We start from the raw sequence: 25906 nt of genomic DNA, 5'->3' as shown, positions 1-25906 counted from the left end.
AAAAAAAAAAATAAAACTGCTGTATAAGCCAGCAATACCTTTTCTGGGTATATATCCAAAGGAAACAAGATCAGAATCTGAAAGATAACTATACCCATATATTCACAGCAGCAGTATTTACAATAGTCATGATATTGAAACAACCTATATACAGTGTTGTACTGATAGATAAATGGGTAATAATACATATGAACACTATAATACATATAATTCAGCCATGACAAAAATTATGTAATTTCAATATGATAAACCAGAGATCAATATATACCATTATACTAAGTGAATCAGACAGATATTGCACGCTTCCATTTACACACAGAATTAAAAAAAGTGAACAGGTGGGCCCTCCCTGATGGCACAGGGGGGTAAAGCACAGCACTAAGAAGCTTAAGCCACTTCGCATGAGTTCAATCCCCGCCGGCCCAGGAGGAGTTCCACATGGTGTGGCTTCTTTATCACAGCCACGGAAGGCTGAGGGGCACTGTGCCCAGCTCTAGGATGGCCATCTTCCTTTTCCCTGTAGTTTGCCTTTCTCCCACCTCACACTAGCTGGGCCTACAGACCAGAATATGTTTGTTCTCTTTCTTCCCTTTTAGGTTCTTTGGCTGAGCTAATAACAAACTGTCATGTTTAAAGACAGGTTAACAGGCCCTCCCTGGTGGTGCAGTGGGTTAAAGCACAGCACTGAGAATTTAAAGCCGCTTCCGCATGAGTTCGATCCCCGCCTGCCCCAGAGGTGACCACATGGCGTGGCAGACCTCTCCTGACCCGCCCACTGCTCCCCTCGGCAGTGTACTTCATCAGTTGGCCTGTTCTGCTCCCCACTCTGTCTCTGGTGAATCCTCTCACCCTCCGCATCTCTGGCCTGTACCCCAGTTCTGTATGAATAAATAAATAAATCTTTAAAAAAAAAAAGTGAACAGGAATAAAGGCAGATTGATAGTTACCAGAAGCTCAGATCAGGGGTAAGTGGAAAGATGGTAGTTAAAGTGTAAAAATAAAACTGACTAGTATATAGCATTGTAACTATACCTAACAATAATGTGTACTTGGAATTTGCTAAGAAAATAATCTTAAGTATTCTCACCCTTCCCCCTTGTAAACTTTGGGAATTTATAAATGTACTAATTAGTCTGATTGTACATTTATATCTAAAATATGTATAATTTTATTTGTCCATTCTTCCTCAATAAAACTGAAAAATTCCAATGATTAAATGATCAGCTGAAAAGTAATTCAATACAATCTTTTCAAAAAGTACAAGAAACATTATAACCCTGAGAATGACAGAGGGCTAAAAATAAGAATTTCATTATTTTCTCTTTTCCATTTACAAACGATTATTACCAATTAAGGAAGCAAATAAATAAGGAGCAATAATCTCGAGTATTGTCTTATCATGAAATTGAAGGACATCTATAAATTGACTCTGACTGTTTTTCAGCTTCCTAATGTGTTACGTGCTGGCTCATCAATCATAGGACCACAGACTTTTTTTAGATGAAAGAGACCAGAGGAATTGTTTCTTACATTTTTTTTTATCTCCTCCAGCAATTTGTAGAGATGCCAGCTCCCTCATATTTGAATTAACATTCTAAAACAGATACTCATTGACCGAACACATCCTATAGTACTACTATTACAGTAGGCAAATTGCAAACAGTCAGCTGGTTGCAGCATTAGAAGCTGAGAGTCAGCTTCTATGAAATAGCGTAAATTTACATGGACTATAGGCTTAATGTATTTTGTTAAATTTGAGTTTGAACATTTCTATTAAATTTGTCATTCAATCATTATTGATTGCTTAGCATGTGCTAGACAGTAGGGAAAGGAAAAATAAATAATCTACAACCCTGTTGCTCAATCCAAACATAATTTGATGTTGAATACAGATGCACGAAGCGATAATGATCACGCTATGTCATGATGTTCTGGTGTGTGATAACAGAGACCTGCACAAGTTTCAGCATTTGTGACACTCATTGGGTGCTTACTGCATAGCAGACACTGCTCTAACTCTTCATATCTATTCAGAAACCTCAGGAGGTAGGTACAAAATTTTACCTTCACCATTTAGATAAAGATATTGAGGGGTAAAAAAGTCAAGTGATTTAACCAAGGTCATTCATCCAGAAAATGGTAGAAAAAAACATTCAGACTTATCAAACTCTATACATCTTGCTCAAAAACTTGCTGGGAAGATCCAAAGGAGGATACCTATGCCAGGTGAAACATGCCTTCCTTTAGGGGTACCCACAGAGGGTAAGCAGGACATTCCAGGTAGAAAGTGAAGTGTAGAGGAATGCTGGCAGTGATACCAAGTTGCTGGTGTGGTAGAGAATTGCAACTGTTGCTTGTACAAAGTACTAGCCAAGGTGGGTGGAAGAGAGGATAATGGAGAGAGGAGTATGATGGCTTTACTAAAGTGTGTTTCCTTTGACATAAAGTGCCATCTCCCAAGTATTTTCCCTCCTTGTTGATTGGTCCAAGACTCCATAACTAAAGAACACTGGCAAACTCTGCTAAACTTATTTTACCAGGGTGCTATAAAGCTGGATTTAGCAGCATATCTAAAATGCTTAAAACATTTGATCGCATTGTGAAATCTTCGGAGAGGCAATTTCTTATTTTCCCAAGTTTGAGGGAAATTAAACATTTTTGTTATGCAGAATTTCCTGGACAGTTACTGTCCCTCAGAAACCACTGTGGAAAGTCCATTGTAGGGTGATGAGGACTTGCTTAGTAAACTCATCAGAGAAGTGTGATAATCAAACCAGCATCTGTGTTGATCCTCTGGAGCTGGGCAGGATTTGGGTTTGAACAGTCAAAACGAGGTATAGGGTGTTACTAAGAGTTGTGCCCCTGCTGAGGAAAATTCTGATTCATGAATTGTACCTCTTCTTCTAAGTTTTGATTTTTTTTTTTCTCTTCCTCTCTCATAGTTTCTTCTGTCCCTTTTCAAATTCAGGACAATTATTTTTTGTCTTTGGCTATTATTTCAATGAATAATTCCTAGAACTATATTTGGAATATGCAGAATTGGAGTATTACTTTGCAGGAAGCCTACACGATGGGGCAGTTTTCTGGGTAATTATTTTAATAGAGATTATTGAAGACCAAAATAACTTCTAGTTCCAAAATAAAAATCGTGCAATGGTATAACTGCAATTGCATAAAAGTAAGTAAAGGAGTTGATATCTTAGATGAATAGAAAGCAAAAAACACCAGATCGCAGACATTTGCTTTACTTAGTGATTGGCTTGCCCTTGTGTATAAACTTCAATTGGATACTACTCATAAAGGTTCTACATCTTTAACATTGTAAATTGGGGAATATTAAAATTGTAACAAATATTATAGGCCCAGTCACTTGGCCTTGAGAAAGTATAAAAAAAAAAAAAAAAACAGAAAGAAACCAAATATTAGAGCTAGAGTTAGGGGGGAAAAATGTCCTTGTTGACCTTGTTGGTGCTATTTTATGAAATAAGGTAGCCATTCAAATGTTCACTTAGTTCTTGAGAGTCAGGATAACAGTACCCAGGGTAAATTCACATATCTTTGAATGACAGCAAATATATATTAGGACAAGGAACTACAAAATTTCTAATTTAAGTAGGAATCCTAGGGCTAATATTTATATTTGCATAATTGTGTGTACACTTAAATAGAGCACAGTAAAGCATCTGCAAACACCACACCAAAAAAAAAAAAATCAGAGAAATTAGTTCTTTCATTTTATGACAATTTTTTAAAGGGAAACTTAATATTTCCTGAAAGAGAAATAATGTGCATTTTTACTGCAGCAGGTAGCTTTTTCCTGCAGTTTGGAGCTACAACCCAGAAAGATTTTCTTCCGCTGTCAGATTTGGCTTTAGGCATTTCAAAATTAATAGACTGGGTCGAGTGAAGGGCAAATTTGCAGCCTGTGTTGGATAAAAGTGAACATAAATATGCTGCTACCAAATGACTATGAGAAAACATTTATAAAGAGATGAAATTAAAAAGAAATCCTGGGACAATAAAGTAATTGGATTCAATCAGAGAAAATATACACTGCCTCTTATTTGTAGTCTATAACAGTTTTTATTTTATTTTTATTTTATATTATGTGATTTTATTCTTGGGCTCACCACATGCAATGCTCGCTTGGCTTTGTGGCTCTCAGCAATACTATTCGTGCAATGACACTCCAGCTATGAGAGTCCTCCCAATGGCTTCTATTAATTTGTGTATGAGAGCATAAATGCATCCAGTAGATATTATCAAGGAACAATTATTTTGACGACTTTTTAAAATTGCTGGTTGTAGTGGAAAATTGATCTGAACAAAAAAGGATAAAGAGCAATGCTTGGCAACATGAATACTGACAGGTTTTCCCACATAAAGCTCTAACTGGTTTGCAAAGCCCATGGTATCTGAACAATTTGAAGAAATGCGTGCAATAAACATTGTTCCTTCATCATGTCATCCACATCCAATTTATGTCTTAAAATTTACTTCTGTGTATATAAATAGAGGAAAAAATTGAGAAACTGAAAATAGCCAACAGAAATCCCAAAATCCATTTAAATTAAGAATATTATTTTGTTTGTTGTGGTTATTTCTCAAAACATGAAGAGAAGCATGTAAACTCATAAAGGTAGTTTAAATTATACATAATTGTTTGCATCAGAAGCAGAACACTGAGGGATTAGGAAAATCACACAGAACCCCACATTTAGGGGCCCCACACTTGGTCTAATGTTCCATAGGTACCATCTTGAAATTCTTAGCAACTGTATTTTTGAATTTGTGCTTTCTTAAGTGGAGTGAAACAATGCAACCTGCACTGGGGGCTTGGAGTCCTTAGCCCTGTGTGGGCTCATCTCCCCAGGATGCCCTCTAGCTGCCTGCCCTATGCCCCCAACACAGAGTCCACTTCTCCAGCATACGGAAGGCAGAACCTCCAGTAGTTATGGGAACCTGTTCTCACCCTGCAATCATCCTTGTGTCTGAGGTCAAGGGACCTGGAAAATCTAATGAAAAATAGCTATGAGAGAGAAAGATTTAATACGGATGTTAGAAAATTATTATTATTATTATTTTTTAACAAAAGGCCATGTATTTTCAATTTACACTTGAACATTACAAATGTTATGGCTGGCCCTGATTTTGGAAGTTATTTATATGAACCAATTATGATTGAGATTAGTTATAGGCATATTTATGCCTCTAGAATTCCACTTGTCATTAATACATTTGTGCTAAATGAGTAAGTCTGATGATCGTGGCTTGGATAGTGGGTTGGTACACAGGGAAAATGGATGGAGAAGAAGAAAGACATAGGGTACCATGGCTTTAGTTGATGTTGGAATTTTTTGTGCATACAGAGATCTCTCAGTCCAGGGTGACAAAAATGTCAACATATGTTTTCCTGAAGCCACTCTGGGCTTGGGCTCCTGGGTAAGTTTCCAGGGTGACCATGGTGATGGTAAGAATGGATACTGCTTCTCCTGTACCTGCTGAACAAGTAACCATTAGTCCAAGAGTCATAAGAGAGGTATGGGGAAGGACAACAAAGTCCAGCCTCTATCAATTCTCAATATTGAAAATGAGTTAATTTTTCTTCTGAACCATGTGACACTGACTTAGAATGCAGGATATGGAACCACCTTCCTGTGCTTGTAAGGATTCAGTTGGGTCCAGCCACACGGGCTTCTTTCCCTGTCACTCCTTATGTGGGTGATTTTGGGAGGGTGTCCCCTGATTTGTTTTCTATTGGTACTCACTCTGTTTTGTGTCTTCTAAGCCTTTGTGGTCCCCATAGAATATTACACTTAACACTCCTTTACTTTTTCATCTCTCACTTATTTCCTTTGCTTCTTTCTTCAGTCAGGGCAATTTTCCTATATTTTAGTAACTTTAGTCTTATTTGGCTTATTTAGTCTTATTTGAAAGCAATGCACTTGTAACCTACATAGTGCTCTCAGTGATGATTTAATCTGATAATTTAATAATGCACTAAGTAAAGGGGCAATGATTTCTCTTTGAAAATCAAATCTTTAAGCATTTCTAGTTTTAGAAATCTCTTTTTCTAAGTTTTCTAAAAGAAAGACAGATACTATTTTTAATAGCCTGTAGTTTTGTTAATATTAATGTTAAGTATGCGCTCCAGTATTTCACCTCAGTGGAATTTCTTTGAAAAACTGCAAAATCATAGCCATCAATGTGATGGCTCTTCTATGATTTCAATATACTTCCCATTCTTGGATCACATGGTCCAGATAGGCAGAGGACAAAGCTTCACCATATCATTCTTAAACACAGCATGAATAATCCAGGCTGCCTCCCTGCAGGATTGCTCACTGATTAACCTCAATTCAGTGATCTGCAGGGAAACAAGGTCACCCAACCTTAAATTCTGATCAAATTCAGCAACATAATGTCCTTGAACTGCTTACTTGGAAGGGAACAAAAATAAAGAAGAAGCTCCTCCTCTTACCTCCCTTGTTCTGCCTGTTTTATCCCATCCCACACACTAAAATTGGCAGGACTGATATCCTAATTCAGGAAGTCTTGGTTCTGATTTCATAGACTACCCATGGAACCAAGTTCTGCAGCAATTCCCTGGGCAGCACTGGAGTTGTTATTTTGTCTCCAGATGCCCACACGCTGGACCAACAGCAGGAGCCCAGCAAGAAATAGAATCCTGAGGGAAATGCAAGGCTGTGTGTATTGTTATAATTAACCCTGAGCTCCATGTTGGACAATACAGCTAAATATTTACAGAAGTGTTTTTATATTACCTGATTTACTTACATATATTGTGCAATTTTATGAAAATTACACATAATTTAATAAAAAGCATATTTCCAAGCCACAATGGTACCTTTCTGGAAATTCATCTTGTTCTTCTCTTCATCACTTTTTATATACAAATTAGAACATCTTGCACAATACCTGTGACTTGTACAAACACTTTACATCTTAAAAGCCTTGTAATTATACCTTTGGTTTGGAATCTGAATATATCTATAGCATAGAAAACCCTTTCCCTTTATAAATTGCTGGTTGGATTTGCCTTTCACTTTGGGGAGAAATCTATTCTTTGTAGAAAATTCCCACACATGTCTGTGTCTATTTCTCAGAGCAGTGCCACAAAGGATATGACCCTTTTGCTCCCAGTCACCTTTCATGGTGCTGAATCGCCTTGGACATTGGTGCCAGTCAGCACGATTTGATTTGCTATGGTAAGAATAAGATTATATCTAACAGGCGATGTCATTTCCAGGTTCAATAGGCACAGATTTAAAACTAGTTCTCTCTTTGACCCTTTGGGTTCTCTTGAACTCTTGCACCTTCTTTGACAGTGTTTGTGAATGAGAGAATTCATGAAAATTCAAGGTTATTTTAATGATAATAGCACTGCAGGGACAAAGGAAAAAGGAAGGGCTGGTATCCCTGCTCTGGCTCTTTCATGGTCGTGACTTCCTTCCTGACAGACTGACTGCAGAGTGAATTCCTGTGGATGGTCAAAAGCTGAGAGCAGTTGTGTGTCTGCAATGGTGCTGCTGCTACTGATCTGTGAACATGACATGCCTGAGAATATCGCGTTGCCGTGGCAACAACAAACATGGGGCTAAATTCCATTAGCTGCACTGACTGAGTCAAACAGATAATGTGCTGGGCCTGGCCAACTGCCCACAAAGGCACATGCGAAAGTTGTGATGAATTAACTTCAGCTTGCTATGACTACTTTGGTCTAATTTCTCTTGTTGGTTTCTGAGTCCTTATATTCATGGAATTTGTTTACAAAATATTTAAGAACATGAAAGAATCTACTCCTAACATGCACATCTGGGATTACTTTCTGCTGATTTAAAATACCTATCTTTATTACTGCTCCATCTTCATCAATATTCCAGATTAGTTGCTAAAATCTTTTTCTGCTTTAAAAATTAGTTTGACAGAGAGTGAAAAAAATTACATTGTATTTATCTTCACATGATTTTTTTTTTTTTTTTGGAAACATTCAGAAGGAGTTTAAAGTTGATTATATTCTTTGTAGAGGACAATGATGTCAGGTTTCTTTAGGGAGGCAATTGAGAGACCATCAGTTGTAGATTAATGAATGTAAACATTTTCAGAGGTACTTTCAATGGAGGAAATTAACAGTGTTAAATGATCTTACATTAATGTACCTACCTCCTAATATTCTAAATTCAAAAAAGCGATGATCCTTCTTCAAATACAAGTCTGATTGAGTAAATAATTTGCCTTTTATTTTATGAGTAATTAGTAGTAGTGGTTAAAGAAAAAAATACATGTAAGTCATCACAGCATGCCAATCTGCCTTTTATACATCAGACTTAAGTGTTCTTTATCTTTCCTTGCCACTTCTGTCTGTAACTAACTCCTTTTGCTACTTCCAACACAACATTACCAAATAAAATATGACCATGTGTTAGATAAGAGACATGATAGATATAAGGATTATTGTCAACCAGATGAGAACTCAAGCTAGTTCCTGCTACAAAAGGTTTCAGCTGTTGAACCTCAGCGAGTATCAACTTTTATAATTTAAACGAAATGTAGAAGCTCAGCCTGCTTGTTAGCTTTCCCTGCCTATGCCCATAATCTGCCTTAGAACACTGAATAAGATAATAATAAACATGAGATATTTTTGTAATTATAAACACATGTAGTGTTTATCTCCAGAAACCCTTTAATGAACAAAAGCAGCTCACAGTTTTCCTCTTTTAGCCAAAGATAATATGTCTTAATATTCTTTATTCTTTTGCCCAATAAAACAATAGAGATTATCTGAGAGCTTGTAAAATCTTATATTTTATATTGCTTATGTATCCAATATCAATGCTTCTTCCTTTTAAACATAAAGTTATGAATGTATGATTGTATCTGTGTGCATGTATGTTTGTGTGTGTGTGTTTGTCCTTAGGTAAGCATAAGTTAGGGAACCGCTTTTACTATGCTTTTATCATGGTAAAAGCACCCTCCAGGAATGCGTGGAGACAGGACACAGGAAAGGGAAAGGACCCAGTTTATGCACAGCTGACTATATGTGGATTAAGGAAGATTTTAGTGTAGGACAGTGATATGATGAAGTTCATATTTGAGGATAATTTTGGAATAGGTGCACAAAAGAACAGTTCAATAATTTTAACAGTACAGCCATGAAGTCCTATTATTTAATGTATCTGATACAATGGAAATAAGGAATTGATGGGAGAGAAATTGTGAATTAAAAATTAATCATTTGTATTACTGTTAATGTTATGGTTTAACATTGGTGGATCTACTTCTCATGCAAATAATAATATGGAATTTCTATATCTATTTAAAATATTAGGAAGTAATCATCCCGCAAAGGAATCCAGCATGCTTGAAAACACCAGAACATATACTTTGGAGAGAGTCAATTTTATGACAAGTAATGAACACTTCATAACCTCCGGTTATTTTAAAACACCAAATATAAAATCTACATCCACTGAACTCCCTCTTTGTTTTTTCTTTAGAGAAAGAGAAATCTACCACTGACTACTTTATTGTTTGATATTTTAATAGAGCTCCCCCTACATATGAGATTGCAAAACTTAAAAAAAGATGTAGCACTTATCAACTATTTCTGAAATAAATGATGAAATCATATTACCTGAAACCAATTAGGTGAAACCAATCTAAGTTAATTATGCATTTTGATATAATATTAAATTAGAATAAGGTAGTATTATTTTCAGACCCTTATATTTTTTCAAAACAGGTGGTACTTTCTTCCCCCGTCCCATAGAGATTATTGTAGAATGCTTGGTAAAAAGTGATTAAAAGTATATGTAATCAGAAGGTACATTTTTAAAATGAGAATGAGTGCAAAGTGTTTAAGGATCTTTGAAAAAATTTCCTCTTAAATTTGTTAAGTGTTTCCTTCCTTCATATACTCATTATTAAGAGGCAGAAGGTAAACCTCTGCTCAAGTCTCTGTCCTATATATTCAGAATTCCAAATAAGATTTTTCAGTCGATAAAGTTTTCCATGCTCAAAATAATCAATGTCTATTATTATACAAAAACTTCTATTATCTAGATCGTTTGTATTTTCCCATCTTCACGAGCCCTAAAACTTTGTCACTGGGTGCAGTTTTCAGGCAGGTCACTCAGTGACAGAGGTCAATCCTTTCCAATAGAGTATATTTAATAATCTTTGAGCCCCAGTCTTTTAATTCCTTTCGTTGGAGTTTTCAAGGTACACAAGGTGAGCTTATTGCAGTTGCCAATTTACTGCTCGTCTCCATGTGCATGTGCGCCTCAGATCAGCTTTGCAATAACTCTAATGGGTCAAAATGTAAGCCTCCTATGCCCTGTATTACTGTACAGCAGTTGTGTTTTTAGCTTTCCCTCAACTCTCTTATGTGCCCCTGTTACTTTTTATTATTGCCAACCTCTTTGATATATCCAAGCCTGCCCTCTCATCAGTCTCAATGTCAACACATACACCAGGTGACAGCATTATCAGCAAGTTCAGCATCAGCACCCTCTACACTATTGTGTCAGCAGCTGACCCTTTGCTGGTTCACAGCACGATTTTAAATTCAAATTCATTTATTTCGTGCTGGGATTTTACTGATATTTAGAGGAAAAAATGATCCACTCAAGGTAAAAGGGAGAAGCGGACACCTTTTCATTTTTCGTGGATTAGATCAACTAACAGAAAAACACCAGGGTGACACCCTTGTTCTTTAAGGGGGCTATGTGTAATCCTTATGTTTTCTGTCATGGCTTCTTCTGACCTATCAGGTTGCCTCTTCTCCCAGGAATTACTTTTCTAGCTTTATTTCAGATAAAGCTTGAAATGGCTAGGTGAGGCTGTCCTTTAAGAGGACCAAAAGATGTTATTATAAGACAAAAGTTGTGAATCTTAAAAACCACCTGCACCAAACTTCAGAATGGATTGGTCATCTACTTCTCATTTTTTTGCTGATAAAGGCTTCCCACTAAAACTGTGAGGTCTTTAATACTGTAAGGTGACCTTCTTGTATATGGTCAACTTGAAACTTCTTTCATAATATTTCCTAGTACAGCAACAGGAAGTTCGCAAACCATTGACACCTTGATGGAGAGCTTTGTTGGGGCATTAGGACCCTGCCTTTCAGTACTGTCACTCTGAAACACTCCTATCCAATTCCATTGGCCCTCTTATTCTTTTCTCCTTACTGTTTCTCACCTCATTTTCAAGTAAGCCTATAGTAATTTCCTACAACTCTGGCAAAGGGAAAGGAAAAAGGAGATGTACATTCTTTGTTCCTCCCTGCTCCATAGTAGAAACTATACCCACATTCCAATCCCATCTGCTCATTCATTCATTAGACACTATTAACTGATGGACGCATATGGGTCTGTTGCTATATGAGGTTATCAGGCATTTTTTTTATATTTCCAGAAATAAATACATTATTTTTATAAGAATAATAATCTATGAATTTGCTGGTGGCCTAGAACCTAGGGATTTAGTCTCAGTGCTGTCACTGATATAGCCTGAGTTTAATTCCCAGTCAGGGAGGTGACCCACACAGTACAGCAGACTTCTTGGGTCCTGCCCGCTGCTCCCCTCAGTAGTGCTATTTCAGTAAATCTCCCGCTCGGTTCCCTACTCTGTCTCTGGTGAATCATCTCTCCCCTGCACCTCTGGCCTACAATTCACTTCTTCAATGCACACACACACACACAAAACAGTACAAATATATATATGTTAATCTACTGGTGAAAAGTGAGAAAAATGAAGAAATTTATGACATATAGCTATTTTGTAACATTTAGAACAATGCAGATGCCCCAGTGTCAAAAGTCAAAAATAGCAAAGGGAGCTGTTCATCAAGAATATTACACAGCTATCAGCTACTGGTACAAGTTTACTGAAAAATAACAAAAGTTTTCTGTTTTCTGAGAATATTTGGCTATTGACATAGAATGAACAAATACTTTTCTTTGAATGGAATAAACTAGGTAAACATTTGAATCAGTCATTTTCAAAAATGTTAAGATCACTTACTATGTCCCTGAGAACAGAAGTACAAACTTCAAAGGTTTTTCATCCAAGAAACATACCACCGAAGGAGGGACACAGGTGGACAGATACATATCTGTACAATTCACTGAGGCAAGTGGCCTGGATGAACAAGATGCAGATGCAGAGAAGGTCGGCAGAGCACAGCCACAGAACAGAGCTCAGGAGCAGAGTTCTCGGGCAAGTAAAGGCAGAGAAGTCTGGCAAGAGAACTTTTAAACGAAGGCTGTCTGAAGTTAGGCTTCAAGCCCGCTGAGAAAGTGTTATTTTATTCTGAAAGACCTTGGACATGAGAGAAACAAGATCAAATTTGCATTTTAGAAAGGGCACTGTGGCAGAAGTGTGAAAGATAAACTGGAGCAAGGAGAGGCTAGAGATAAAGTGAGAAAGAGGGAGATAATGAGGGCATGAACTTGGAGAGTTGCACTTCTGTAGTGCCTTCTACAACTGGCATTTTGCCCTCTTTAATCTCCCTCTCTCTCTAAAACATACATACACACACATGCGGATTGCAAAATATTTACTTATAATCAGTCATCTGCATAAATGTAATCTCATACAAATACATCACTTGAGAATGCAGTGTAACTCACATACACAGTTTATAAAACATGTCTTCTAATATTACACCCATAGTGTATTTCCCATGTCCAAAACTGCTTGACAAATATAATAGGATGAGTGCCATAAAACAAATAACTCCGTTTCTGATTAATAATTTTATTATATTTAAATTGAGGCCTAACCTGTAGAAGAATAACTAGGAGGTAGTAATATAGATCATGATTAGTATTTGAATACTAAGTTTTTCAGAAAAAAAGCGAATAGAAGCTTTGAGATTTCTACCTATAACTACATGGAATTGCTGATTTGCTTAAAGTACCAGACATGGAGAAATTCCTAACAGGTTTAACAGGACATTACTTCAGTCATTGTTTTTTTGTCCCCTATGTCTGACACAAATAAATGAGAACCCCACATTCAAGAGCTCTAGCATGAGAAGAAATCAAGCCAGAGCTTTATAAAATTACTTCTTCAGGGCCCTCCCTGATGGCGCAGCGGGTTAAAGCACAGCACTAAGAAGCTAAAGCCACTTCCGCACAAGTTCGATCCTGGCCCCGGAGGTGACCCATATGGTGAGGCAGACCTCTCCTGACCCGCGCGTTGCTCCCCTCAGCAGTGTACTTCCTCAGTTGGCCTGTTCTGCTCCCCATTCTGTGTCTGGTGAATCTTCTCACTGCCCCTGCTCCTCTGGCCTTTACCCCACTTCTGCATGCATGCATAAATAAATCTTTTTTTAAAAATGACTACTTTAGAAATTATAATTATTATTCTGCACATTAGCTGACAACAAATTATCTCATGTCAACAGGTGCCTGGTGTAGATTTTGCAAGTGATCTATATTAAATGTTGAGGGTCCTTGATGTTCAATGACCACATTGTGGGCTCTGTACTTACAAATCAATCATAGGATATATGATCATAGGAACATATTGTAATTATAGGGTATATTTGTCATTATTTTGAATACTTGTCACACAGTTATTATAATAATGTGTCCAACTTGTAGTTTCTTGAAGATTCACGTAAATCAGAACTTGAATTTAGAAGGGTGGATATTGAAAAGGTGCAAAGTATAAATCCCATCAAAGATTTTGAATTGGTGATATTCAATAAAATAGCACTATGCAACTATGGTGTTGGCACATGGGTGAATTGGTAGTGGGAAGTCCACAGGGATGATAACCAAGATGGAAAGATGCACAAAATGAAGAATAATGTGTATATGTATATATTATAAAAAAAAAAAACAGCACTATGCAAAATGTGAGTTTTTAAGGATGTAATGTGAGTTCTTATATGAAATGTGAACAGAAATAGAATATTAGAGCTGCCTTACCAACTGCAGCTACTAGACGCAGGATATGTTTCTAGAGAGGTGTATGCTAGGTGAGATAAGCCAGCTGGAAAAAAAAATGGGAAAAAATGATCATAATTTCTTTCATGGTGGAAGATAAAAAACTTGAGCAAGTAAACAAACTAAATAACATACAAAATACTTTGATCCAGAAAATGGAATGGTGATTACCAGAAGGGAAACAGATTGGTGTGGGGAATGGGGTGAGATGAATGGTGGAAAATGGATGGTATGGCCATGGATGGACCTTGGACTTTTAGAGGTGCTATCACCCTGCAAACATAAAATGCATAAAATCTCACCAACTAGTATCATGTCAATTAAAAAATGATAATGAAACTAAAAGAAAATGGATAGAACATATTTTCATGTCTAGTAAAATCTTTGTTTTTCTGATTGAAAAGAATTTCCTTTTTTCCTATACTTGTGTTTGTATAGGGTGATATAGTTTTACTGACTCCTAGAGTTTATGATAAAATCATCATGGTGTTAACTTTGCCTTGAAATGTACCTGAAAAAAACTCTTCATGTAGTGAAAGCAAAGAAAGTATTATGCGATAGGATGCATATGACTTCAGTAGCCTTCATATTCAATAATAAAATAATAAAGATCATCAAGGTATGTGTTCACTAACTACATAGCGCTGTGGAAGATTTGAATTTGGATAAATATGGTTATGTCTTTAAATTATGTTGAACATATCAGTAATAAATGCAGAGAAATTTCTTACACATGCTAATGTACTGAAAAACTATATACTATCATTATTTCAATGAATATGTAAAAAATGATAATTAAACATATATTTGTCTTTACAATATCAGTGATGTTGCTGTTTAAGTATAGAATTAATTAATAATTTTGATAATTTATTTAAAAGTTAAGCAAAAAAAAAATAGCAAGATGGGCCCTCCCTGGTGGCACAGTGGGTTAAAGCACAGCACTAAGAAGCTAAAGCCACTTCAGCATGAGTTTGATCCCCGCCCAGAGGTGACCCACTATGGCATGGCAGACCTCTCCTGACCCACCCACTGCTCGCCTCAGCAGTATACTTCTTCAGTATGTCTGTTATGCTCCCCACTCTGTCTCTGGTGAATCATCTCACCACTCCTGCACCTCTGGCCTGTACCCCAGTTCTGTATGCATGAATAAATACATCTTAGAAAAAAAATAACAAGATATGCACATGGAAATAAAATCTATTATGGTTCTTTTTGCACAAAATTTTTTCCATACTTTTTGAAACAGAAATATTTTTAAGCCTATATGTAATTTAGAAGATCTTATCTTTCATTACTTAATGCAGTTATTTTTATTAAACTAGCATCCTTTATTTTAAAATTATAGAGCTTAAAACTCTTATATTTTTATCTTCATGAAGCAATTCATTCATTATGATTATTTTATACAAATTTTACTAGCAATATATGAATATCAACTTTTAAAAATTAAGAATGATGTATTTTTCATAATATTTATTACACCAGTTATGAAAATGATGTATAACAATTATATTTTGCATATCTGTGGAGAAAATCAATAAAATGCATGCAGGATTTATAACACATGAGGTTAAAATTTACTGAAGGACAGAAAAGTTTCCCCGTAAGGAAGTGCATTGCTGCAGATTCAGCTTTATCTTGCTCACATACGCAAATAATAAGGTATGTACTATTTAATTTGTACTGCATTTTTCCACTGTTTTTTTTTCTTCCTTTTAAAATCACTTAGTCATTAAATATCAGGAAATTTGGTAAATTATATTTTGCAACATGTTTTCTCTTAAACTACTAGTAGAAAGTCACTTTCATTTCCAGTGTTTCATACTAAATGACTAAGAAAAAGCAGACGTTTTATCGAGTGCATGTGTTGAAGAATTTGGTTTCAGTCCCCCTCTTGGGTGTGTGCTTTACTATTCCCACAGAATATTTCACTTCTGGTTACCAAAAGATGTGGCCCAACCACTCCACCCTTGCCACCTCACTCCACACACAACAAACAAGGCTTTAATGCCTGACAGTCTATTTCCAGTTCAAACACACTACACCTGTTGATAGTGTTAGGTCCCAGAGGTCGAGGAGTCTACCCTATAAGACTTGCCTACTTTTAATGTCAGTCAACATGATGGACAAATGACTAGCTGCCAGATCAGACAAAATAAATATTTAATTCTGGCCTGAGGGATTTTGAAGGGGATCTGCAGGGTAGGGGCTTCTAAAGTCAGACTGGATGGATGAGAATTAGTCAAGTGCAGAGAGACAGGTATGATCCAGGGGAAATCACAGAAAGTGAGGAATGAACAGAGGGGTTCTAGTGGAATATTAGTTGAGGGTCATCAGAATTTTGGCGGTGGGCATAGTGTGGTATCACATATTTAAGAGGTGTGAGTTTGTACTCTGAAAACTTACAGTGTATTCTACAGCAATAACATTTCAAAATGGAATTAATAAATTGATTAAAAAAGAAAATTCAAAACCATATAACTAAAAAAATACTGTTTTGGAAAATGACAGATATCTGGTGTAACTGCTTCTATAATCTTCTTCTTCTTCTTTTTTTTTTTTTTAAAGATTTACTTATTTCTTCATACAGAAATGAGTTACAGGCCAGAGGTGCAGGAGTGGTGAGAGGACTCACCAGAGACAGAGTGGGGAGCAGAACAGGCAGATTGACTGAAATACACTGCTGAGGGGAGAAGTGGGTGAGAGAGTGGAAGTTTGCTGTTTTGCCATGTGGGTCAGCTCCCTAGCCAGGGATTGAACTCATGCTGAAGCAGCTGTGGATAGCTTCAGAGTGCTGTGCTTTAACTGGATGTGCCCTAGGGAGGGCCATCTAATCTATTTATATTGTCTAGAAAAATAAGCAATAACAAAAACAACCTGCCTCATTAGGTAAAGATTTTTGAAAACCAAAGTCAGTAAGTCTGAGATTATTGTCAGCCTGTAACAACTTCACCTGTGAATGGAATGTATGTTCTTAATGAAATGTTGACCAACTTGAGTGGGTAAGAATCTAAGGAGAAAAAAATAAACAAAACTAATACTTCAAAGCAATATTGTCCCTGTTCCTTCTCCTAATCAATTTTCTGTGTTCTTAAGAGTTTGAAAACTGTGCTTTCACCATAGCTACCAGGCCTGGAGAAATTCCATCCCATAAGTATGCTTGTCCCCACCCCAGATCCTACGCTTTTCTATTCTGAGAACACGCTTCCTTTGGAGACATTGCCTGAACCTTGGCTTTTCCCAGACTCAGGCTGGACAAGGCCTCTAGGACGTGCCATGTGTTCCTGGATGAAGAGTGGAAACTGCAACTGTGGCACTAATTGAGTGACAATGAGAAAAAGGCCGGAGCCACTTCCTGAGGTGGGAGTTAATGGAGGTGAAAGAGGAGCGCCGAGGCTGCTTGAGTTAATAAAAATGAGAGCTTTGGCAAAGGTGAGCCAAAGAACATTCAGCTCTTGTGGGAGGGGAGGAGCTATCTCATAAGGAAGATTGGGTTTTGGAGCAGGCTCTAAGCCACAGGACAGACCCCAAGTGAGCTCTTTCTCAGTTCTCACCTTTAGCAAGGTAAAAATTAAATGTCGGGATCTCCCTGGTGGCACAACGGGTTAAAGCACCTCATTATGAAGCTCTCCAAAGCCACTGCGACATCAGTTCAATCCCTGGCCAGGGAACTGACCTTTATGGCATGGCCCGCCCACGGCTACCTTCAGCAGTGTACTTTGTCAATCTGCCTATTCTGTTCCCCACTCTGTCTCTGGTGAATCCTCTCACCCACCACATCTCTGGCCTGTACTCCAGTTCTATAAGCATATATTTAAAAAGTAATAAATAAAATAAATCTTTAAAAAAAATTCAATGTCATGTCCAAAGTGACAGAGAAGAAAGAGGTTTACTGATAGGTAGGGAGAAGGATAGGAAATCTCTACAGGGGGACCGGAGAACCTAGTGAGTGGCCATTAAGGTGGGGAGAAGGAGGTGCTTCTGCGGGTGTTGTAGGCAAGGAGAGGGGGTTAGTTGTTGGGTGTCTGCTTTGTGTCTCATGTAGATTGGCTGGGCACACAAGGTCTCCTAAACTACCGAGGTCATAGATTTTACCCATGTTACCTTGGCCTGCCTTCCCCAAACTGGGTGTTCTGAACATTCCACTCTTTACTGGGTTCAAGGGGGTAACTTTTTGGTCCAGGATTGTTCTCCAGTAAGACTGACAAATGATCCTAGGCCTTGGCAGAAGGACAGCACCCCCTTTATCCATCCAAGTGTTTCTCAATGAAATTATCAAGTGGGCTACAGGGTTGGTGTACCTTGTTCCTGACTGACTGCTGTAGTGGTTCCATAACTTCTTTCTTCAAAAGGTACTAGCTAAAGCAAAGGGACTTGGCCTCCTGCAGTGCAATAGCATGGGGAGTCAAACTGTAAAGGACAATTGAATGAAAATAGAAAAGAAAGATTGTCAGCTACAATTTTGGTCAAAAAACATAAAAATTGCAAGTACCTTTAAGGGCTGCATGTCACATCCCCATTTTGGAGTTTGCATGGCGAAGGTAAAATGAATGAATAGAGTCTGACGTACTCCTCCATTTGTTAAGATTTGGCTGAGAACTGACAGGATTGTGTATGTGTAATTTGCTCTTTGCCTAGCCTGGAATGAGGCCATGAACAGATATACACAGATACGTATGGTTTGCTGATTGTGCAGATGGTTAGTCTTTACATATCAGAAAAGAGTAAAGATGTACAATTCCATTGAGACTTTAAACCAGGAATATGATCTTTCATTAGATGTGGAAATAGCTAGCTAAGTGATGATAAAATCTTTCCAAACATTAGACATAAGGTCACTCTGATTCTAGATTTTAACTTATTACTTGTTATACAAACACTTTTTCATCAACCAGGTCTTTTTTTTTTTTTTTTCTTGGTGGGACAATGAAAAAGAATCAGGTCTAGGAATGACAATTCTCTGAAGACATGCCAAATGTGATTTGTGTTTCTACACTGAAAATTAGGAACATAGCCACAAAAAGCCAGAATGAATCAATCCTGTGCAAACCCAGTGTGTGCAAGCCAAGTGAAGTGATGAAAAGGGCATAAAGTGTGGGGAAGCTTTCTCAGCAGGATAGACATAAGGAATGTTCCAGAAATTTGAAATAGTTGACTATGACTACAGTAATGAATGAAAAGAAGAAGCAGGAGTGAGCTAGTTCATGGGAGATTTTCTAGACCATAGTCAGTATTGCACTTTTCATCCTGCAGAAGACCAGGGACTATGGGAGGGGTGTCATTAACCATTTAGGAGGCCAGTCAGCTGTTTCATTACTTATTATTTATTCATGACAATCTCAGGTTTACATCTGCTTAGGTATCCACAAAGTGTGGAAGTTGAAACTGATTTATTCTGTCCATAAAAAATAACTATATAATTATATACTATAAAACACACAGATATGTCATTTTAAACGACAGATGATATTGATTGGGTTTAAAGCACCAAACATTAAAAATTAGAATTCCACTCCCTAATCTACAATAAGATGGTTGAAAATCATAATAAATCGTATACATGGAAAGAAAACAATCTAAAATTTAAGGAAAGAATGTGTAAGATGTCAGTATGAGTTTGTTAAATAAGACTACGTTCCTAATTGTAATATTTCCAAAATTTATGACAACTGAGCAAATTCCAAACTGTAACTGATCTCCTGAAAGATTTTTAATAAATGGCATATATAATTGTCATAAAGAGTTAGGTGTTGGTTTGGCATTCACATGTCGTATTTTCAGCTGGACAAAGTAGGTCATATTTATTACAGAATATGAGTAGATTTGTAAGTAAACATGTAAGACTTTTTAAAAAAATAATGAACATATAAAAAGTCTTTAAAAAATAAAACAAAACTATCCATTTTTGTGGAATTTTCAGTAAACTCTATTCTTACAGTTTAATAGATAAAATCGTTGATACAATTGTTTAATAAAATATCAATGAACACAATTTCAGAGAATGAAAAAAGTAATCTTATATTTAGTATTCTAATACTTTATTATTTAGATTAACTGTATGCATATTAGATTTCCCTGAGCAGATAATGTATTTTATATGGTTACCATCATGTTTATTTTAAGCATTTATAGTTGATTATGTGATATAACACTTATCTATATATCAACTTTGTCAATATATATTTACTTGCACATATATAATATATTCATTCACATATAGAACACATCTATAGAACACATCTTAATCAACAATATATCATAGCTCAAACATTTGCTTTGTACTTTTTTTCTTTCTGATAAGTATTATTAACTAATATTTAAACTGCTCTTTGGGGTCTGAAAATATTCATTGATTTTAGATTTCTTGGAACAATATTCATGTTTAATGTCTCACAAAATTACTCCAAACTTATTACATCTTCTGAAGAAGTTACCTCCAGAAATAAATGTCAGTATGTTGAGACCTTGAGTATTTTTCCCAAGAAATTTGCTAATGTATATAATCAATCCAAATAATAAATATTAATAATAAATCAACAAAGAAAACTCAGTACAGAGCTGCCCCTCTAAAGCATCCTTCTCCCTTAAAAACCTACAGTAAAATCTGTACATACACAAGAATTAAGCACACACACAACAGAGAGTAGAAAACAGTAAAAACTATATTAAGAAGGCATAAATAAAGAGAGTTATTTTTTTTTTTAATTCTAGTGGGTTTGTCACAAGAAAGTCAACTGGGGAAAGAGAAAAAAATCCAGAAGGATTATAGTATAATGTTTAGAGATGACAAAGTTGATGTAAATATTCAACTCTAATTTTGCCTGCCCTTTCCAGAAAGGAAATAGCTTTCTAAATGAAAAGCATGATAATTGGAGAGTTTCCTTCCAGGCTTGAGGGAGTTAACAGGTAAGAGTTTTACTTTCCTGTGTTAACAACTAAAATATGTTTAATATGTGAAACAATAATGTTCAATCAGTCGACAACAGGCAGAATAAGAGAATGAACCCTGAGGGCAAGGAACCAAGCACCATGATCATGGGGATTGACTCACACGCTGAAAAAAGAGAGAAAGCCAGAGTTCAGTGTGGGATGGGTGCTCAAACAGAGCCTGGTCTATTCCAAGGTTGAAATGACACAGACCAGATTACAAGTCGACCAACATAGTAAAGATTTGCAGGAAAATTATCAGTGAAGAATGTATTCCAAGTAGTGAAAGTCTAGAGATATATTAGGGATTCCTTGTTCTAAGTCTCTATAATATGAGAACACCTGTTCACAGCAAGATTTATATGCAGTGTTCAAAGCAGCTTTTTTTTCTTGGTAGCCATAAATTGGAAGCAACCCAAATGCCCATCAAAAAACAAATGAACAGGCCCCTGGTGGCGCAGCGGGTTGAAGCACAGCACTGAGAATCTAAAGCCGCCTCCGCATGAGTTCGATTCCCACCTGCCCTGGAGGTGACCACATGGCGTGGCAGACCTCTCCTGACCCGCCCGCTGCTCCCCTCAGCAGTGTACTTTGTCAATCTGCCTGTTCTGCTTACCACTCTGTCTCTGGTGAAGTCTTTCGCCACCCCTGAGTCTCTGGCCTGTACCCCAGTTCTGTATGCACAAATAAATAAATCTTTAAAAAAAAATGAAACAAACATTGTTTTTTATCTATTCAATGTAATACTACTAAGCAACAATGTCAAGTGTACTATGGACACCAAATATATGTATGTATGTATGTATGTATGTATGTATGTATGTATGTATGTATGTATGTATGTATGCATACATTACGAATGAAGTGGGTAGAATGGTGCCCAACCCTAAAAAATTAAAAACAGGGATCACATCTCTTATCCTTCTGAAATTTAGGAACTCAATCTTGTTTGGAGGAAAGATCTGTGCACCTATAATTAAGATAGAACTCTTGAATTGAGATCATCCAAATTACCTGAATGAAGACTTAATCCTGTAACAATTGTCCTGAAAAGAGATAGAAGAAGAGAAGACATGTACACATAGAGTAAAAACAGAGACACAGGTTTGGTGCTATCTAGCCCCAACCAAGAAAAGACTGGAAGTACCTGAAGCTGGATGAGGTAGACAAAGATCAATCCTTTGACAGCACCAGAGACTTCCTGGGTGAACTAGTCACTAGCTCAGTGACTGACACATAGACATCACTATTTATTACTGAGGGAGTTATATCACTGAACAAGTGAGCTGCTCTATCAATTGGGATTCCACAGTATTGCCATATATCTTTTTCCTCTGACAAAGGCCCACTAAAGAATTTGGTGTATTTCCAAATAGGAAAAAAGTTAACTTGAATAAAGTTGTAATGAAGAGCTTGAGTCTATTTAAAATATAGACTTGATTAATTCTGATATAAAACTATCTTAATATTTGAGGTACTGACCAAGAGTCATGAAATATAAGGTAAAAGTAAAGTTAATATTTAGTTAAAGAAACAAGGATTAAATTCACAACTAAAATCTTACTGGAGACAAATTCACTGTAATGTTTGACTTACAGAGGACAATAACCAGATTTCTTTAAAGATCATGGGCTGCTTCCTCTAAGATACCCACAATCATGGTAAAGTGTGGATTTACTGATGCTCCCAGGTGAGAGAGCATTTTGGACATAAGTCCAGTCTCCAGAAGCCCTTGTATCCTTTCCTCTACAATGTCCCAAGGCAGTTCTGTTTTCAACTGAGTTTTTTTAAAAATATTTTATTTATTTATTCACATAGAACTGGGGTACAGGCCAGAGATGCGGAGGATGAAAGGATTCACCAGAGACAGAGCCGGGAGCAGAACAGGCAGATAGATGAAGTACACTGCTGAGGGGAGCAGTGGGCCGGTCAGGAGAGGTCTGCCACGCCATGTGGATCTCCTCCTGGGCAGGCCGGAATCGAGCTCATGTGGAAGTGACTTTCGCTTCTTAGTGCAGCGCTTTAACCCGCTGAGCCACCAGGGAGGGCCCTCAACTGAATTTTTTATAAGCCACTGATGGTTCCTGGTTCAGCCAACCAGTCAACCAAACTAGAGTCTTTCTGACCAAACTGCAAAATTAAATCCAGAATCTCTGCTTAGTGGGTTTATATCAATAAATTTGACCTTCATCCAGTTTCATATACTGTCCCTCATTGTCCCATACTCTTAATACCATTCCAACACAAATTCCCTAGCTTTTTCTGTTGTGTTAGCCATCTCCCCTTTACAGAGAAGTTGAGAAACTTTCTTTTGAATAATCCTTCAGCCTTCCATTATGCCAAGTCTCTTAATCATTAAGCATTAGATAGGATGTGTCAAGCAGTGTGGATCAACAGCTCTTCTGCAGGAAAAGGACATGACCAATTTCCTGCTACAAATTTTCTTCTCATTGTCTTATGGATCCACTTTAAGGTTTTCATATGGCAACAATCCACTTTTATTTAAATTTGCATTAAAACAGATACTTGTGGATTTTTTTTTTGTTTGTTTTTAATTTATCAAGCAACTAGTCATGGGAAACCTCCCTGATTCCAACTGTGTGTGTAAGAGTCAGGGGTAGAGATTCTAATGTGTTAATTCTAAATGTGTTAATCACATTTTCACGAAATTCACTTCTGTTTTCAGGACTTAGTGGAGATCGTCCTATTATATATTTCTATTTTTTATCTACATATGTTCTATTCATAATGGATAGTATATCTGAGTAGAAGGGATGTCTACCACTAAAACTATGTAGTTAAAAGAGCACTGAAGAAAAATTACAGGCCCATGGTCTTCTGGTGTAGAAGGCCAGTAATTTATCTTTGCAAGTGCCCATCAGCAAAGCCAGAAATTCTCATCTAATAGAAAATGGTTATCTTCCAAGGGTACTGTGGTTTTCCTATACAAATAATACATTGAGTCTGCTGGGTCCTATTCCAAATTGCCTAAATGGTTGAACAAAAGAACAGAATAACTGAAGAAATAAATGGGATTCTATTCTTGGGCCACATTCAAAACTTGAACCCTTCTGCATTCCTCTATAAATGGGAGCACCCAGCTCAACGAATGAAACACAATTCACATCCAAAATTCATAGACCTACTATGTTCTTTCCATAAGTACAGTCTGTAGTATAACTTTTTATATCTTGTTCCAGAGCAAGAGAACTTTAAACACTAAGTTTTCAGTATGTGTATCTCCTATATTCTCTCAATCATTTATATTTCTTAATAAGGCCTCAAAGTAACTTGTATGCCTCACCAGGTCCTACAATCATGAATCCATCAAATAATCTCTCTGAGTGTCCTGTAATGATCACTGTGAGATGCTGTGGTAAAGAGAGATGATCATGAAGTTTAATTATGATACCAAAATGGAGAATTAGCTCAGTTCTGAGGTAAAGTAAGAAAAATGTATAACTATTCGTTCCAGGTAAACAACTGTTTCTGATGTTCTGTGTTTAATAGAATAGATAAAAAACAATTATAGAATGATAGTTCCACTACAGTGTTTATTTTCTCAAAAAATGGATTACATCATGAATAGTAAGTGAAATTTGAGCCATTAATTGTTTTTATATAAGACCCATCTGTTCTTAGCTCTGGAGCAAGATAGTTAAAAATCAATGTTAGAAAAATGTCTATCCCTGCATAAAGCATACAATGATTATATGTACTGAGTCATAAATACACCAACATAAAGTATTAACTTAATGCACCCGACTGTAAAAGTGTTTTAAATGGCTTCATATTGACTCTTTCTACATTAATGGCTGTTCCTTCTCTGTGTCATGGAGCCAAGACAGCACTTTTATCAAGTGCTAGTGTATATTTAAAATGTATATATAAAAACTAGGGCCAATCTTTATGTGGGACTTGAAAAAATTGTATTATCTGATCTCGTTAAGTTCCTATAGTGAATAGTACACCACAGAGATTTTGATTACCTTTCTACTTGAGGATGGAGCAAAATCTGGAAACCATGAAATCCTGCAATACTGAGAGTGGGCCTTAGAAGGAAGGCTTGGCATGCATCCTGACCACCAGACTATGAATATGCTGTGTGTCCTCCCCACCAAAAATTATGAATACTTGATTTCAAGTTATTTGGGCTTTCCCCCACCAGTTTTCCCTCCCACCATCTTGATAAACAAGGCTAATCACAAAACTAAAGTCATAGCACCACCTACTGGGGGGGAATTGCACACAAAAGAAGGCACAGCTTAACCAACACAGCAAGGAAAAAGATAATGGAACTGAATTCATGATTTAAGACTCAGAATCAAAGGATCTAACAGACAAAGAGTTCCGAAAAGCAACAAAGTTAAAAACTTTAATTAAATGCAGAAAATATGGTCCAGAGATCAGAAAAAAAAATCAGTAAGAAAAATATAACTATTAAAAGAAGCAAGTAGAAATTATGAATATGAAGAATACAAAGAAAGAACTGAAAACAGACATGGAAAATGTAATTAATAGACTTAATCATGAAGAAGGAAATATAACATAAAATGGACAAATGCCTCAGAGGGTAGAAGAGAGGAAAGAGGACAAATGAAAAACTCTACAAGAAATATTAGACTCCTTTAGAAAAGGAAACATAAGGATAACAGGCTTTCCTGAAGATGAAGAGAGAAGGGAACAGAGACCCTATTCATTGAAACAATAATGGAGAATGTTACAAATCTAAGCAAAGAATGATGTTTAGATTTCTAGTAAGTAAATAAAATACCAAATTTCTAATTGCATAATGACCTACACCAAGACAACTTATTGTTAAATTATCAAAATCAATGATCAAAATACAAAGACTGATGGAGGGAAGAAGCATTTTATATATAAAGGGACCTTAATCCCTTCTGAATTTTCAGCAGAAATATATAAAACTGTGAGAGATAGAAATGACATTGCCATAATTTTATATATATATATATATATATATATATATATATATA

Source organism: Condylura cristata, unplaced genomic scaffold (genome assembly GCF_000260355.1).
Source record: "Condylura cristata isolate star-nosed mole 26May11 unplaced genomic scaffold, ConCri1.0 scaffold00020, whole genome shotgun sequence".
Taxonomy (NCBI): domain Eukaryota; kingdom Metazoa; phylum Chordata; class Mammalia; order Eulipotyphla; family Talpidae; genus Condylura; species Condylura cristata.
Note: the sequence above shows the minus strand (reverse complement) of the source record.